The sequence below is a fragment of the Ornithorhynchus anatinus genome, chromosome 2, assembly GCF_004115215.2.
Source record: "Ornithorhynchus anatinus isolate Pmale09 chromosome 2, mOrnAna1.pri.v4, whole genome shotgun sequence".
In the NCBI taxonomy this organism is placed as follows: domain Eukaryota; kingdom Metazoa; phylum Chordata; class Mammalia; order Monotremata; family Ornithorhynchidae; genus Ornithorhynchus; species Ornithorhynchus anatinus.
Window position 1 is genome coordinate 133,625,640 of NC_041729.1, and position 17,677 is coordinate 133,643,316.

A 17,677-nucleotide genomic window follows, 5' to 3' on the forward strand; every position below is an offset into this window, starting at 1 on the left:
GCATAACCCTGGCTCGCTTGCAGGGTCTGAGATTTCGGGTAGCCTAGTAGGGGCTATAAACCTGACATCCCTTACATAGAGTCAGACAGTAGAGTGTTGGGCAAATCAATAGTCATAATAAAAACGATATATATTATCATCTGTTCTTCTCTCGGAGCCTATCTGTACACCCGGCTGCGATTACAGGAATCGATATGCCAAAAGGCATCAGGTTTAGCATGTTGTTTTGCACAAAGTGCAAAATATACTCGTCAGAGCCCCATGAGGGACCTGCTTATCTTCTGTCTACCCCAGGTGTTAATATGGTGCTTGGCACATAGTAAGCGCTTATCACATACCGCAACGATGATGGTGATTCTGCACCCCATCAGTTGGATGCCTAAGGCCTAGGCCCTTGCCCAAAAAGTCAGTGCTAGTCACATCTGGTAGTGGATGGTAGTACGATTAACAGTATGGTTTAGAGGAAAGGGCACAGATTCGGGAGTCAGAGGTCTTGGGTTCTAATCCTGGCTCTGCCACTTGTCAGCTGTGTAACTGTGGGTATGTCGCTTCTCTGTGCCTCCGTGGCCTCATCTGTAAAATGGGGATGAAGACTGTGAGCCCCACGTGGGACAACCTGATAACCTTGTATTTATCCCAGTGCTTAGAACAGTGCCTGGCACATAGTAAGCACTTAACATATACCATCAATATTATTATTATGATTATCTTGGCACCCGGTTGCCACTGACCCCTCCCATGCCTGGAGAATATAAGAGCATGGGAGGAGGGAGAAGGATGGAAAGAAACAAGGAAATAGACTCCCTGAAAATTCAGAGGGAGGGAGGGCAACTGGGAGAGATTTGTATTTCCTGAGCACTGCTGGGCTGTGTAGACCTTGAAAAATAATAATAATTGCATTATTTGTTGTACACTTACTATGTGCCAAGTAAATTGCACATGCAAATTAATCAGGCTGGACACTGTCACTGTTTCATGTGGGGTTCGCAGTCCTAAGCTCCATTTTACAGATGAGGTAACTGAGGCCCAGAGAAGTGAAGTGACTTGCCCAAGTTCACACAGGCGACATGTGGTGAAGCCAGAATTAAAACCCACGTACTCTGAGTTCCAGGCCTGTGTGTTCTTTCCACTAAGCCAAGCTGCTGATCATACTAGCATCCATGATGAGACAGCAAGGAAGCTGCCTGGGGCAGTTGGGTGTCACCTCTGCATCTTCCTGGATATCATATCTACTGAGCGCTTACGTGTGCAAAGCACTGTACTGAGCACTTGGGAGAGTACAGTATAACGATACAGACACATTCACGCCCACAATGACATCTCAGTTCCCCAGGCAGAGACCCACATCAGTCAGCCGTTTAGAATGTGAGCCCGTCACCGGGCAGGGATTGTCTCTGTTGCCGAATTGTACATTCAAAGCGCTTAGTACAGTGCTCTGCACATAGTAAGCACTCAATAAATACTATTGAATGAATCAACATCCCCTGGGCCATCCCTGCCTATTGTTAGATTGAGTTCGTTTAAGAGACGTAGCAAAGTTTTTGCTCTTTTCATTCTAAGCTTTCGGTCGCCTGCTGACCTTCCTAGGGAAGGTACACAATAATAGTACTAGTAGCAATAATAGAACTGATAATAATAATAATAATAAATGGAGGTATTTGTTAAGCGCTTACTATGTGCAAAGCACTGTTCTAAGCACTGGGAGGATACAAGGTGATCAGGTTGTCCCACGTGGGGCTCACAGTCTTGATCCCTATTTTCCAGATGAGGTAACTGAGGCACAGAGAAGTGAAGTGACTTGCCCAAAGTCACACAGCTGACAAGCGGCAGAGCGGGGATTAGAACCCATGACCTCTGACTCCCAAGCCCGGGCTCTTTCCACTGAGCGACGCTGCTTCTTTAGGAGTAATGGCATGGCCTGGTTGAAAGAGCAAGGGCGTGGGAATCAGAGGACATGGGTTCTAATCCCGGTTCTGCCACTAGTCTGCTGTGTGACCCTGGGAAAATCATTTAACATCTCTGGGCCTTTGTTCCCACATCTGTAAATGGGGATTCAACGTATGTTCTCGTTCCTACTTAGACTGTGAGTCCCGTGTGGGACAGGGACTGTGTCAAACCTGATTATTCTTAATATACCCCAGCAGTTAGTACATTGCTTAACACAGAGTAAGTGCTTACATACCACAATTAGTAGTAGTTCATAGTCCTTATTTGGCTGTAGTAGTAGCATTAATTAAACACTTTCTGTGTCATGAGCACTGTGCTAAGTGATGGGAAAGAATATGTGACTGTAATTAGGCTTGGTCGGTCCCTGTCACACACACTGCAAAAAGGTTCAGCAAAATATAGCACTAAGTGGGAGCTGAACATAAATCACTGACTAGAATAGAATTCTCTTAACACCTCCTTCCTAAGGTGTTCAGGAGTTCCTCACTATGTGGGAAATACTCGGCCTGAAAAGTGCCCAACCATTGATTAATTCAATGACTGAACAATAAAGTACTACATTCATTCAATTGTATTTAGTGTTTACTGTGTGCAGAGCACTTGGAAAGTACAATTCAGCCCTGCCCACATCGGGATTTCAGTTTAAAAGGGGGAGACAAACATCAAAACAAGTAAACAGGCATCAATATAAATAAACGGAATTATAGATATATACATAAGTGCTGGGGGGGCGGAGGGGGAGAGAGCAAAGGGAGTGAGTTGAGGGGATGTGGAAGGGAAGGGGAGCTGAGGAAAAGGGGCCTAGTCTGGGAAGGCCTCTTGGAAGAGGTGTGCCTCCATTAAGGCTTTGAAGGGGGAGGAAGAGCAATTATTTGGCAGATTTGAGGAGGGAGGGCATTGCAGGCCAGAGGTAGGACCTGGTCCAGGGGTCGGCAGTGAGACAGGCTAGTACGAGACACAGTGAGGAGAAGATTAGCACCAGAGGAGCGGAGTGTGTGGAGAAGGAGAGAAGGGAGGTGAGGTTAGAAGGGACAAGGTGATGGGGAGTTTTGAGGAGGTTTTTGTTTGATAAAGAGGTTGATTGGCAACCGCTGAAAATTTTTGAGGAGGAGAGGTCACATGCCCAGAATATTTCTGTAGAAAAATAATCCGGGCAGCAGAGTGAAGTACGGACTGAAGTGGGGAGAGACAGGAGGTTGGGAGGTCAGAAAGGAGGCTGATACAGTAAGCCCGTCGGGACAGGATGAGTGATTGTATTAACGTGGTACGGTTTGGATGGAGAGGAAAGGGCGGATCTTGGCCATGTTGGGAAGGTGAGACCGGCGGGAATTGGTGACGGATTGGATGCGTGGGGTGAATGCGAGAGCGGAATCAAGGATGACACCAAGGTTGTGGGCTTGTGAGACGGGAAGGGTAGTATGCAGCGTGGCTCAGTGGAAAGAGCACGGGCTTGGGAGTCAGAGGTCATGGGTTCGTATCCCAGCTCTGCCACTTGTCAGCTGTGTGACTGTGGGCAAGTCACTTCACTTCTCTGTGCCTCAGTGACCTCATCTGTAAAATGGGGAGGAAGACTGTGAGCCTCACGTGGGACAACCTGATGACCCCGTCTCTACCCCAGCGCTTAGAACAGTGCTCTGCACATAGTAAGCGCTTAACAAATACCAACATTATTATTATTATTATTATGCCATCCACGGTGACGGGAAAGTCTGGGAGAGGACAGGGTTTGGGAGGGAAGATAAGGAGCTCTGTCTTGGACATGTTGAGTTTTAGGTGGCAGGAGGACATCCAAGTAGAGAGGGAGGGAACAGGGGAGGAGATATAGATTGGGGTGTCACCTGCATAGATATGAGAGTTGAAGCCATGGGAGCGAATGAGTTCTCCAAGGGAGTGAGCGTAGACGGAGAATAGAAGGGGACCAAGAATTGAACCTTGAGGGACCCCTACATTCAGAGGAGCAAGGACAGCCGAGTCTGAGGCAGGAAGACCCAATAAAAATGGCTGCCTGGGGTGGAGCGAGGACAGAGAGAGAGAGATCTGGGAAAAGAATACCTCCTCTAAATACCATTGCTTAGTCTAGGAAAAATAATAAAAATATCATACATTATTGGCATAAGAAAAATAACAGTGGCATTTAAGTCCCCTCTCAGGGTCACACCTGGAGAATTTCCAGCACTCTACCAGCTAGACTACAGGAGGGAGAGTCAGGCAGAGGCCTACCCATTCCATTCTTAGCTTGGCCAGTGGCTAGCGAGTGGAAGGCCATCTGCTACAGATCAAAACTCACCCGTGGTGGGCAGCAGCGGAATGGGAGAGAGTCAAGAGCGGAGACTCGAGTTTACTGTGTGGAAGGAAACAATGGTAAACCAATTCCATATTTTTACCAAGAAAACTCTCTGGATACACTACCAGAACGGTTGCAGATGTAGGTGGGGCCTTCTGGGAGAGATGTCACTACAGGACAGAGATGACTGGCCGGCATAAGATAATAATAATAATTTTGGTATTTAAGTGCTTACTATGTGCCGAGCACTGTTCTAAGCACAGGGGTAGATACAGGGTAATCAGGTTGTCCTACGTGAGTCTCACAGTTAATCCCCATTTTACAGATGAGGTAACTGAGGCACAGAGAAGTGAAGTGACTTACCCACAGTCACACAGCTGACAAGTGGCAGAGCTGGGATTTGAACCCATGACCTATGACTCCCAAGCCCAGGCTCATTTATTCATTCATTCATTCATTAGTATTTATTGAGTGCTTACTATGTGCAGAGCACTGTACTAAGCGCTTGGAATGAACAACTCGGCAACAGATAGAGACACTCCCTGCCGTTTGACGGGTTACGGTCTAATCGGGGGAGACGGGCAGACAAGAACGATGGCAATAAATAGAGTCAAGGGGAAGAACATCTCCTAAAAACCGATGGCAACTAAATAGAATCGAGGCGATGTACATTTCATTAACAAAATAAATAGGGTAATGAAAATATATACAGTCGAGCAGACGAGTACGGTGCCGAGGGTATGGGAAGGTAGAGGGGGAGGAGCAGAGGGAAACGGGGGGAAAAGAGGGTTAAGCTGCGGAGAGGTGAAGTGGGGGGCGGTAGAGGGAGTAGAGGGAGAAGAGGAGGTCAGTCTGGGAAGGCCTCTCGGAGGAGGTGAGTTTTAAGTAGGGTTTTGAAGAGGGGAAGAGAATCAGTTTGGCGGAGGTGAGGAGGGAGGGCGTTCCGGGACCGCGGGAGGACGCGGCCCGGGGGTCGACGGCGGGACGGGCGAGACCGGGGGACGGTGAGGAGGTGGGCGGCGGGGGAGCGGACCGTGCGGGGTGGGCGGTGGAAAGAGAGAAGGGAGGGGAGGTAGGAAGGGGTGAGGTGATGTAGAGCCTCGAAGCCTAGAGTGAGGAGTTTTTGTTTGGAGCGGAGGTTGATAGGCAACCACTGGAGGTGTTTAAGAAGGGGAGTGACAGGCCCAGAAAGTTTCTGCGGGAAGATGAGCCGGGCAGCGGAGTGAAGAATAGACCGGAGCGGGGCGAGAGAGGAGGAAGGGAGGTCGGAGAGAAGGCCGACACGGTAGTCTAGCCGGGATATAACGAGAGCCCGTAGCAGTAAGGTGGCCGTCTGGGTGGAGAGGAAAGGGCGGATCTCGGCGATATCGTAAAGGTGAGACCGGCAGGTCTCGGTAACGGATAGGATGCGTGGGGTGAACGAGAGAGACGAGTCAAGGCTCTTTCCACTGAGCTACGCTGCTTCTCTTACAAGACATTTAAGTGCTATGTGCCAACAATAATAATAATAATAATAATGTTGGTATTTGTTAAGCGCTTACTATGTGCAGAGCACTGTGCTAAGCGCTGGGGGAGATACAGGGTCATCAGGTTGTCTCGCGTGAGGCTCACAGTTAATCCCCATTTTACAGATGAGGTAACTGAGGCCCAGAGAAGTGAAGTGACTTGCCCACAGTCACACAGCTGACAAGTGGCAGAGCTGGGATTCGAACTCATGACCTCTGACACCCAAGCCCAGGCTCTTTCCACTAAGCCACGCTGCCAAACAATACATTAAATGCTGGGGATAATCAGGTTGTACACAGTCCCTGTTCCCTTGGGGCTTACAGATGGGAGGCCGAACAGGCACTGAATCCCTTTTTACAGATGAGAAAACTGAGGCACAGGGAAGTGAAGCGACTTGCCCGAGGCCACACAGCAGACAAGTGGCGAAGTTTGGATTAGAACCCAGGTCCCCTAACTCCCAGGTCTGTGGTCTTTCCACTAGGCCTCGCTTCTCGATACTCCCCCAGCATCGAAACTCTTGGAGAGTAGGAACATTCATTCAATAGTATTTATTGAGCGCTTACTATGTGCAGAGCACCGTACTAAGCGCTTGGAATGTACAAATCGGTAACAGATAGAGACGGTCCCTGCCCTTTGACGGGCTTACGGTCTAATGGGGGGAGACGGACAGACCTGAACAATAGCAATAAATAGAATCAAGGAATCAAGGAACAGCAGCTTCAACCTGGCACGGGACGAGGAGCTGAGCCACTAAGGCAGGACAGGCAGCTATGGGAAACGAGAATCAATTTATCAGTCATATTTATTGAGCACCTACTGTGTGCAGAGCACTGTACTAAGCACGTGAGAGAGTAGGGTATAAGGGAAGTCACCTTTCTGCCTTCGCTGCTGCAAGCCGGTAGCTCAAGCCAAAAGTCTCAAGTAACTGCTCTTGACCTCTTTGTGCTTTTTCCTATCCACCTAGTTTTGGATTCCCCTCACAGGGTCACACCTAGAGAGTTTCCAGTCTTCTACCGGTCTCGGCTACAGGGGGGAGAGTCAAGCAGAGGCCTGTCCATTCCATTTCTAGCTTGGGCTGTGGAAGGCAATCTGCTGCAAGTCAAAACTCACCTGTGCTGGGCAGCAGAGGCATGGGAGAGAGTCGAGGGAAGAGATTCAAATTTCCCGCTTGGAAGGAAACCGTAGTAAGCCACTTTCATATTTTTACCAAGAAAACTCTCTTGATACACTACCAGAATGATTGCAGATGGAGGTGGAGAGGTGTATCCATGGCGATACTATGGGTGGGAGACGACCCGACAGCATGAGACAACTGCTCTTGAGGTCCTTTATGCCTTTTACTATCCACCTAGTTTTGGATTATCCAGTCTGCTCTCATGTAAGCTCCTTCTCTAAGGGAATCCTGTCTCCAACCTCAGAAACTCAGTTACTTGAGTTACAATTAAACAGTGCACACACTCACACACACACATATCAATCAATCCATCAGGGGTATTTCCTGAGCACTTACTATGAACTTTACTATTACTGAACTTTACTATGTTCTAAGCCCTGTTCTAAGGAAACTGGAAAAGTGCAGTAAGAATAGATTTTTATACATGATCTCTGCCCGCAAAAACCCTGAAGGGAGAGACAAACTAACATAAATTAGGGAGGCAGCATGGCCTAGTGGATAGAGCCCGGGCCTGGGAGTCGGAGGTACCTGGTTTCTAATCCCAGCTCTGCCACTTGTCTGCTGTGTGATCTTGGACAAGTCACTTCACTTCTCTGGGCCTTTCTAATCCCAGCTCTGCCACTTGTCTGCTGTGTGATCTTGGACAAGTCACTTCACTTCTCTGGGCCTCAGTTACCTCAGCTGGAAAATGGGGAATAAGACTGTGAGCCCCATGTCACGGTTTCGAATCCAGGCTCTGCCACCTGTCAGCTGTGTGACTGTGGGCAAGTCACTTAACTTCTCTGGGCCTCAGTTCCCTCATCTGTAAAATGGGGAGTGACTGTGAGCCTCACGTGGAACAACCTGATTACCCTGTATCTACCCCAGGCTTAAGACAGTGCTCTGAACATAGTAAGCACTTAAAAAATACCAACATTATTATTATTATTATTATGTGGGATAGGAACCATGTCCAACCTGTTTAGCTTGTATCCACCACAGAGCTTAGAAAAATCCTTGACACAAAGTAAGCATTTAACAAATACAATAATAATAATAATGAATTCCAGAAGCAGGGACATTAGTGCTGTGGGCTTGAGTCAGATGAATATTCTGTGCTTAGCGGGTACAGTTCCAAGCACCTAGGAGAAACAGAAGGGAGGGTGCGGAAAGGAAATGAAGGATCAGTCAAGGAGTCAGAGGACCTGGGTTCAAATCCATGCTCCGCCACTTATCTGCTGTGTGATCTTGGACAAGTCACTTCTCTGTGCTTCAGTTCCCTCATCTGCAAAATGGGGATTCAAGATCTGTTCTTCCTCGTACTTAGACGGTGAGTCCCATGTAGGACCTGATTATCTTGAGAAGCAGCAAGGCCTAGTGGAAGGTGAATGGACCTGGGAGTCAGAGGATCTGGCTCCACCACTTGCCTGCTGTGTGATTATGTGACCTTAGGAAAGTCTCCTCTGGGTCTCAGTTTCCTCAACTGCGAAATGGGGATTAAATTGTACTCTCAGTATAGTGCTCTGCACATAGTAAGCGCTCAATAAATACTATTGAATGAATGAATACTCCCTCCTAAAGACTGTGATCCCCTTGTGAGACAGGGACTGCGTCCAACCTGAATAACTTGTTTTTAGCCCATTGCTTTCCTCTCAGGATCACACCTGGAGAGTTTCCCGAACTCTACCAGTCTCAGCTCTGGGAGGGGGAGTCAAGCAGAGGCAAACTCATTCCATTCTTAGCTTGACCAGTGGCTAGCGAGTGGAAGGCAAGCTGCTGCAACTCAAAATTTGCCTGTGCTGGGCGGCGGTAGCATGGGAGAGAGTCGAGGGCGGAAACTCAAGTTGACTGCACGGAAGAATGCAGTGGTAAACCACTTCCTTATTATTATCAAGAAAACTCTACGGATCCGCTACCGGAACGACTGCAGATGCTGTGGGGCCTTCTGGGAGAGATGCGTCCATGGAGTCACTGTGGGTCAGCGACGACTCGACAGCACAAGACTAGACACGGTGCTTGGCATATATTAGGCACTTAACAGACACCGCAATTATCAGTAAAGGGATAATATTAGACCTCATCTTAGACTACCCTAATTTTCTGTTTTTGCTTTCCTACAGTGACAGACAGTTAAGTCATTAAGTCAGGTTAAAGACGGACAGCAGCTAGTAAGAGAAAGTGAAATTTGCAGTCTGAAAAGCGAAATGTCCATGGTATTTATAAGGCCTGAACCTAGTCTCTGAAGAAATTAAACTAGCCAACAGTACAAAGCCTTCGACCTGCTGTTAAAATGCTGAAACAGAAGAGAGTAACTTGAGCAGTTACCTTTTTAAATCCGCACAAAAGAAATGGAGATAACAAGAAGGAATGGCTGGGGGAATTAGGGTGAGGAAGGGCACATTTATAGCCGATAAGACTCGATAAAACCTTATGTCTGAAACAAAGGTTGAGTCGGCCAAGGAGAGCCTGCACACGGAGTCTGGGCGCCTCTCTCCTCCTACATCCCTTTCTTTGCCTGGTTCTGTGTCTCTCCTCGCCGGTTCTGTCACTGTCTCTAGGCTGTGATTCCGTTGTTGGGTAGGGATTGTCTCCATTTGTGGCTGAATTGTACTCTCCAAGCACTTAGTACAGTGCTCTGCACACATTAAGTGCTCAGTGAGTAATAATGATAATGATGGTATTTATTGTGATTCCATTGTTGGGTAGGGATTGTCTCCATTTGTTGCTGAATTGTACTCTCCAAGCACTTAGTATAGTGCTCTGCACACATTAAGTGCTCAATGAGTAATAATGATAATGATGGTATTGTTGTGATTCCGTTGTTGGGTAGGGATTGTCTCCATTTGTTGCTGAATTGTACTCTCCAAGCACTTAGTACAGTGCTCTGCACACATTAAGTGCTCAATGAGTAATAATGATAATGATGGTATTTGTTAAGTGCCTACTATATGCAAAGCACTGTTCTAAGCGCTGGGGGGCTACAAGGTGATGAGGTTGTCCCACATGGGGCTCACAGTCTTCATCCCAGTTGTACAGATGAGGGAACTGAGGCCCAGAGAAGTGAAGTGACTTGCCCAACGTCACACAGCTGACAAGTGGCAGAGCCGGGATTCGAACTCATGAACTCTGCCTCCCAAGCCCGGGCTCTTTCCATTGAGCCACGCTGCTTCAGGGATGTAGCTCAGTGGTAGAGTGCATCTTTTGCCTGTATGAGTCCCCCGGTTCGATCCCCAGCACCTCCAGTTGTAGAAGCAGCGTGGCTTAGTGGAAAGAACATGGGCTTGGGAGTCAGAGGTCAGGGGTTCTAATCCCTGCTCCGCCACTTATCAGCTGTCTGACTTTGGGCATGTCACTTCACTTCTCTGGGCCTCAGTTACCTCATCTGTAAAATGGGGATCAAGACTGTGAGCCCTAAGTGGGACAACCTAATAACCTTGTGTAAACGTGGCTCAGTGGAAAGAGCATGGGCTTTGGAGTCAGAGGTCATGAGTTCGAATCCCAGCTCTGCCACTTGTCAGCTGTGTGACTGTGGGCAAGTCACTTAACTTCTCTGTGCCTCAGTTACCTCAACTGTAAAATGGGGATTAAGACTGTGAGCCCCACGTGGGACATCCTGATTCCCCTGTGTCTACCCCAGCGCTTAGAACAGTGCTCTGCACATAGTAAGCGCTTAACAAATACCAACACTATTATTATTATATCCCAGCACTTAGAACAGTGCTTGGCACATAGTAAGCGTTTAACAAATACCAACATTATTATTATTATAAATACTATTGAATGAATGAATTAATGCTTCAAGAGAGAAAGGACACAGACATAGATGTGCCAGGGTCTGGAGAGGTGGGACTTGGACAAACACATGAACTGGGCAAGAAGCAGCATGGCTCAGTGGAAAGAGCCCGGGCTTGGGAGTCAGAGGTCATGAGTTGGAATCCCGGCTCTGCCACTTGTCAGCTGTGTGACTTTGGGCAAGTCACTTAACTTATCGGTGCCTCAGTTACTTCATCTGTAAAATGGGGATTAACTGTGAGCCTCACGTGGGGCAACGCGATTATCCTGTATCTACCCCAGCGCTTAGAGCAGTGCTCTGCACATAGTAAGCGCTTAACAAATACCAACATTATTATTATTTATTAGGCAGAAAGATACAAGGACATAAATAAACACACACACACACACACACACACACAATTACCTCCTCCCCCCCAACCTAATCCTGACTCTGCCACTTGTCTGCTTTATGATCTTGGGTAAATCACTTAATTCTCTGTGCCTCAGTTCCCTCATCTGTAAAATGAGAATTAAGACTGTAAGCCCTAGATGGGGCAGGGACTGTATTCACCCCAGTGCTTAGAACACCGCTAGTACATGATAAGTGCTTAAATATCGCATTATTATTATTACATATTCAAATATCACATATTGAATCACAGGTAAGAAGCAGCAAGGCTTAGTGGAAAGAACATGGGCTTGGGAGTCAGTGGAAGTGGGTTCTAATCTCGGCTCTGCCATTTGCTCTGTGACATTGGGCAAACCACTTCATTTCTCTGTGCCTCAGTTACCTCATCTGTAAAATGGGGATTAAGACCGTGAGCCCCACGTGGGACAACCTGATAACCTTGTATCTATCCCAGCGCTTAGAACGGCGCTCGGCATATAGTAAGCACTTAACAAATACCATTATTATTACTGTATTGAATCCGTAAGTATTAATGTAGTGATCAGTGGTTATTTATTGAGCACTTGAAGTGTGACTAGCACTGTACTAGGCACCTGGGGGAAGTACAGTATAACAGAGTTGGTAGACACGTTCCCGGCCCACAGCGAGCTTACAGTCTAGAAGGGAGGCAGACATTATTATAAAAATAAATAAATTACAGCTATATACACTAGTGCTGTGGGGCTGAAGGATGGGTGAATAAAGGGAATAAATCCAAGTGCAAGGGTGATGCAGAGGGGGCGGAAGAAGAAGAAATGAGGGCCTAGCTGCGGAAGGACTTCGAGAAGAGAAGCAGTGTGGCTTAGTGGAAAGAGCACGGGCTTGGGAGTCAGAGGATGTGGGTTCTAAACCCAGCTCCACTTAGCAGCTGTTTGACTTTGGGCAAGTCATCTGGCTTCTCCGTGCCTCCGTTACCTCATCTGTAAAATGGGGATTAAGACCGTGAGCCCCACGTGGGACAATCGGATGACGTTGTATCTACCCCAGGGCTTAGAACAGTGCTTAGCACATAGTAAGCGCTTAACAAATACCCCCGTCATTATTGTTACGTGCTTTCATTAAGGCTCTGAAGGTGGGGAGGAGAATCGCCTGTTGGATGTGAAGAGGGAGGGCATTCCACACAGGAGACAGAGTGTGGGTGAGAGTTCAGTGGTGAGATAGACCAGATGGAAGTAGAGTGAGAAGGTTGGCATTAGAGGAGCAAAGTGTGCTGGTTGGGTTGTGGTAGGAGATCAAGGAGGTATCGTAGGAGGGCTCAAGGTGACTGAGTGCTTCAAAATCTATGGTAAGGAGTTTCTGTTTGATGTGGAGATAGGTGGGCAATAAGTAACACCTCTATTTTCAATCAAACATTAGTATTTATTAAGTATCTTCCGTGTGCAGAGACCTGTACTAGCACTGGGGAGAGTACGTGTTAGCAGACACCATCCTTGCCTTCAAGAGTTTACAGCCTACGGGGGGAGACCAACACTTAAATTACAGATTAGAGGAATAAGATGGTATATAAGACATCTACATATACTATAAATAATGTTGGTATTTGTTAAACGCTTACTATGTGCAGAGCACCGTTCTAAGCGCTGGGGGAGATACAGGGTCATCAGGTTGTCCCAGGTGAGGCTCACGGTTAATCCCCATTTTACAGATGAGGTCACTGAGGCACAGAGAAGTCAAGTGACTCGCCCGCAGTCACACAGCTGACAAGTGGCAGAGCCGGGAGTCGAACCCATGACCTCTGACTCCGAAGCCCAGGCTCTTTCCACTGAGCCACGCTGCTTGACCGAGAGCTCCTCGTAGGCAGGAAATGCATCTATCAACTCTGTTATATTTTTCCCAAATGCTCAGCACACACAGTTAAGCACTCAATAAATACTACTAACGATACTAACGTTGTATTTGTTAAGCGCTTACTATGTTCTAAGCGCTGGGGTAGATACTAGGGAATTAGGTTGTCCCACGTGGGGCTCGCAATCTTCATCCCCATTTTACAGATGAGGGAACCCTATTTATTTTGTTAATGAGATGTACATCTCCTTGATTCTATTTATTGCTATTGTTGTTGTCTGTCTGTCTCCCCCCATTAGACCGTGAGCCCATCAATGGGCAGGGGTTGTCTCTGTTGCCGAATTGTACATTCCAAGCGCTTAGTACAGTGCTCTGCACATAGTAAGCACTCAATAAATGCTATTGAATGAATGAGGCACAGAGAAGTTAAGTGACTTGCCCAAGGTCACACAGTTGACAAGTGGAGGAGCGGGGATTAGGACCCACGACCTCTGCCTCCCAAGCCCGGGCTCTTTCCATTGAGTCACGCTGCTTCTCTGCTGATCGATTGATTAACTGCTCTACACAATAAGCATTCACTTAATACTCCTGATTGATTCAGACGTACAAGTGCTCCAGAGGGTTGTGAATACACAAGTGTTGTGGGGTGCAGAATGACTGAAGTGGGAATTGGGGTGATATGAGGTGGAGAAGTGCATCTAGAGTGATTAGAGATGAAGATTGAAGATGTGGTGAGCTGGGTTCTCTTGAATTTGAAGAGGGAAGGAGTTCCATGCAGGAGAAGAGGGAGTAAACTCACTTTTGCACGGTTGGAATCAGAAACGCTATTGCTATTTCTTAGAATAACGTCATTCATAGATCAACGCCTTTTTCCTCTCTAAATGATTTTCTGCCCTGATAGATGGTATGTTGAAAGTTAATTCAGCAATTCAGTAAAACTGATGGGGATACACAGCTCATTAATTCTTCATGAATTTTGTAGCACAAATAAGAGCAATTATAGTCTATGTGTTTTCTAATATTCAAAACCTCAGAGTCAGAATAGCTTTCCATAAGTGCCTCCATGCACCTGACTGAAATTCAAACTAACGTGGTTCCTTCCCACTAAGCTACAATCCAAAATTGTGCACATGAGAAAGTCATAAATGAACTCGAATGGAGCATTTTGAGTCTACGCAGGCAATAGAGCTCATACTCTCTGAAGCAGCGTGGCTCAGTGGAAAGAGCCCGGGCTTGGGAGTCAGAGTGCATGTGTTCGAATCCCGGCTCTGCCACTTCTCAGCTGACTGTGGGCAAGTCACTTCACTTCTCTGTGCCTCAGTTCCCTCATCTGTAAAATGGGGATTAACTGTGAGCCTCACGTGGGACAACCTGATTGTCCTGTATCTACTCCAGCACTTAGAACAGTGCTCTGCACATAGTAAGCGCTTAACAAATACCAAATTTTTGAGCTGAGAAATGGCATGGCTCAGTGGAAGGGGCCTGGGCTTGGGGGTCAGAGGTCATGGGTTCGAATCCCAGCTCTGCCACTTGTCAGCTGGGTGACTGTGGGCAAGTCACTTAACTTCTCTGGGCCTCAGTTACCTCATCTGTAAAATGGAGACAACCTGATTACCCTGTATCTACCCCAGCACTTAGAACAGTGCTCTGCACATAGTAAGCGCTTAACAAATACCAACACTATTATTATTATTACTTATGTTTCGGGTGGGAGGCAGGGTTGTTATGTAAACTCAGATGCAGAAGGGGAAGTAAGGCCACGGCTACTTTTTTTTAAAATGGATTTTGGTGGGTTGTAAATTCTTTAACTTGATTTTTTTTTTTGAGGGGGGTAGGCCCCAATGATACATTTTCAAACTGACCAGGAACTGATCATTCACTTTTAATATAACTTTCCTCAAGTGCATTTGTTTAGAAAGTCGATGTTTGCCGGTTTAGTGTATACTTGAAAAATGAAATGACTGTGAGATGATCAAATTTGGTAGTTCCATGGTTATTTTAGAATCCAGTTTTACATTTGACTTGGATACTGCATTTGCACTGAAAGGTATTGCTATCAAGGATTGATTTTAGAAGAAAGAACCTGAATGATTTAGAAACAGATTGAATTTCACAGTATAACTCCACTGTACCTCAGTAGAGATCTTCCTTTAATCCAGAGATTTGAAGACACTAAGCAGTTATGCATCGATTTTGTATTTTTTTTTTTTTACTTTCAGGTCATCGATTTAGCCTCAGAACCTCGCCTCCCAGAAAAGAATTCTTACAAAGACTATTCCTGTGAATAGAAATTCAGTTACATTTAGTGTTTTACCACCAAACACTTTACTATTGCCGTTTCAGTAACAGATGGTGGCCAAGTGAAAGGAGTTTTCCCTTGCCAAAGTGAAATCACCTTGATAAAAGACAAACACATAGAACTAAATGTCTGTGGGAGGAGGATTCTATTAGATTACGTGGAATCCTTCAGAACGTTGCCTTTTTGGAACCGTACCCTTTTGGGTAAAGATCTTCAAGGTGTAGGGAAAGTTATTGAATTCTCTCCCTTCTGCTACATCTATGCACTTGATTCTGTACTCTGTAAACAGTGGATATTCACCCCATCCTTTGCCCATAGCATTTACTGTACATTCCAAGCGCTTAGTACAGTGCTCTGCACATAGCAGGCCCTCAATAAATACTATTGAATGAATGAATGAATTTACATATATATTTGCAATTTATTTTAATGTCTGTCTCCCCCGATAGTCTGGGAACTCCTTGTGAACACTCCCAAGATTCTAGAACCGTGCTCAGCACACAATAAACCTTCATTGGCGGTTTAATCCTCATCCTCAAAATTCTCACCTGAAAAGGAACAGCACCAGTAATCGATCAATAATATAATAATAATGGTCTTTGTTAAGCGCTTAGTACGTGCCAGACACTGTACTAAGTTCTGGGGTGGATACAAGCAAATCAGGATGGTCACAGTCCCTGTCCCGCACGGGTCTCACAGTCTTCATCCCCATTTTGCAGATGAGGTAACAGGCACAGGGAAGTGAAGCGACTTGCTCAAGGTCACACAGCAGACAAGCGGCAGAGCGGGGATTAGAACCTACATTCTGTGATTCCCAAGCCTGTTCTCTTGCCACTAGGCCATGCTGCTTCTCAGGGCAAAGCCAGGCAGAATCCCTAATCGGAGTCACAGTCTTCTCTGCTAAGTGTCTTGTACTCTTCTCTCCCAAGCGCTTAGTCCACCAGTTAATCAACCAATCAATGTCGTATTTATTGAGCATTTACTGTGTGCAGAGCACTATACTAAGTTCTTGAGAGAGTACAATACAATAGTATAAAAGACATCCCCCACCCTCAATGACCTTACAGTGTAGAGGGGGACACTGTAAAAATAAATAAATTACAGATATGTAGACAAGTGCTCTGGGGCTGAGCAAGGGGTGAAAACAGGGAGCAAATCAGGGTGAGGCATAAGGAGAAAAGGAAATGAAGGCTTAATCATTTAAAGGGATAAAAATTATAGGATTCTAACCCTCTATCCCAAACATAATCATCCTGTTAAATACGCACTGGTGCTCCTTAAAAATACAATATGCATATTTGGTAATATTTAGTAGTATTGGATCTATTTCATTAAAAATAAGTGCATGTCTACCCTAAATTTGACTAAAAGAACAATTTTCAGCAACTGGGTGCTGAATACTCACTCCATTTCCTATTCACTGAGGGTGCAATGTGAAATTGTTTCAAGTTGTCCTTTAAAATGTCCTTAATATGAAGCCAGCTTTTTCAGCTTACTAACCCGAACAAGCATAGCTGAATTCCAAATAAGATGGATTTTATGTCTGTGGAATGACCTCTTTCCAGTGCTTCGTGGCCAGAAACTGTCCCGTGCTAAATGTTCAGAGGAAAATTCCCACTGGATCAAACTCATCCAAAAGGTTAATATCTCCTCCAGGAAGCCTTCCCTGACTAATCTCTCATATCCCCATGGTATTCGCCCTCCCTCTGCATCATCCGTACACTTGAGTCGATGTTAGAACTCTATTTTTAGGAGCTGGAAAACTACCAACAGAGACACTGTAGGGCTCTCTATGTCCCTCCAGAACAGCGGTGGGGAACCTGTGGCTCAAAAGCAAAGAATGATTTTCTTTGGAATCAAATACGGTCCAGGAGCACAGGTACCCAACCACAGACTTGGCACCATTAGCTTTTTCTTCTCAGAAAAAAGCTAAGCTGTCAATCAGTCAGTCGACCAGTGGTAGCTATCGAGCACCAACTATGTGTCAAGCACTGTATTAGGTGCTTGGAGAAGTAGCAGGAAGTACCTGGGTCTCCCCAGCACTTTGAGCTAGAAAGAGGCTGAAGGAAGGCCCAAGATGGTGGCTGCATGCCTCATTGGATGGCAGGTGAGCACAAGCTCTTCTCATCCCGCTCCATCCGGCACGCGCCAGTGGCCTGGCCTGCCCTCAGCAAGTCTCTGCGGCCTTGGATAATAGTAATAATTGTATTTTTAACCACTGAATGTGTGCAAGGCACCGTACGAAGCTCTGGGGTGGATACCCGCAAATCGGGTTGGATACAGTCCTTGTCCCACAAGGGTCTCACAGTCCCTTTCTGCTTCACCCTGATTTCCTACCTTTATTCATCCACCCCCTCCCAGCCCTACAGCATTTGTGTGCATATCTGTAATTAATTTATGTATTGATATTAATATTTGTCTCCCCCTCTAGACTGAAGCCTCACTGTGGGCAGAGAAAGTGTCTATCGCTATACTCTCCCA

At 46.3% G+C, this 17,677-nt stretch overlaps 2 non-coding genes across 2 annotated transcripts; both read left to right on the top strand.

The window, feature by feature from the left end:
* Nucleotides 1–4,087: 4,087 nt before the first annotated feature.
* Nucleotides 4,088–4,224, top strand: LOC114809876. Its single transcript, XR_003757648.1, has one exon. It is a non-coding gene; the product is annotated as a small nucleolar RNA SNORA7 (small nucleolar RNA).
* A 4,312-nt stretch (nucleotides 4,225–8,536) lies between these two features.
* LOC114809365 lies at nucleotides 8,537–8,674 on the top strand. The gene has a single exon (XR_003757152.1). It is a non-coding gene; the product is annotated as a small nucleolar RNA SNORA7 (small nucleolar RNA).
* Nucleotides 8,675–17,677: the final 9,003 nt, after the last annotated feature.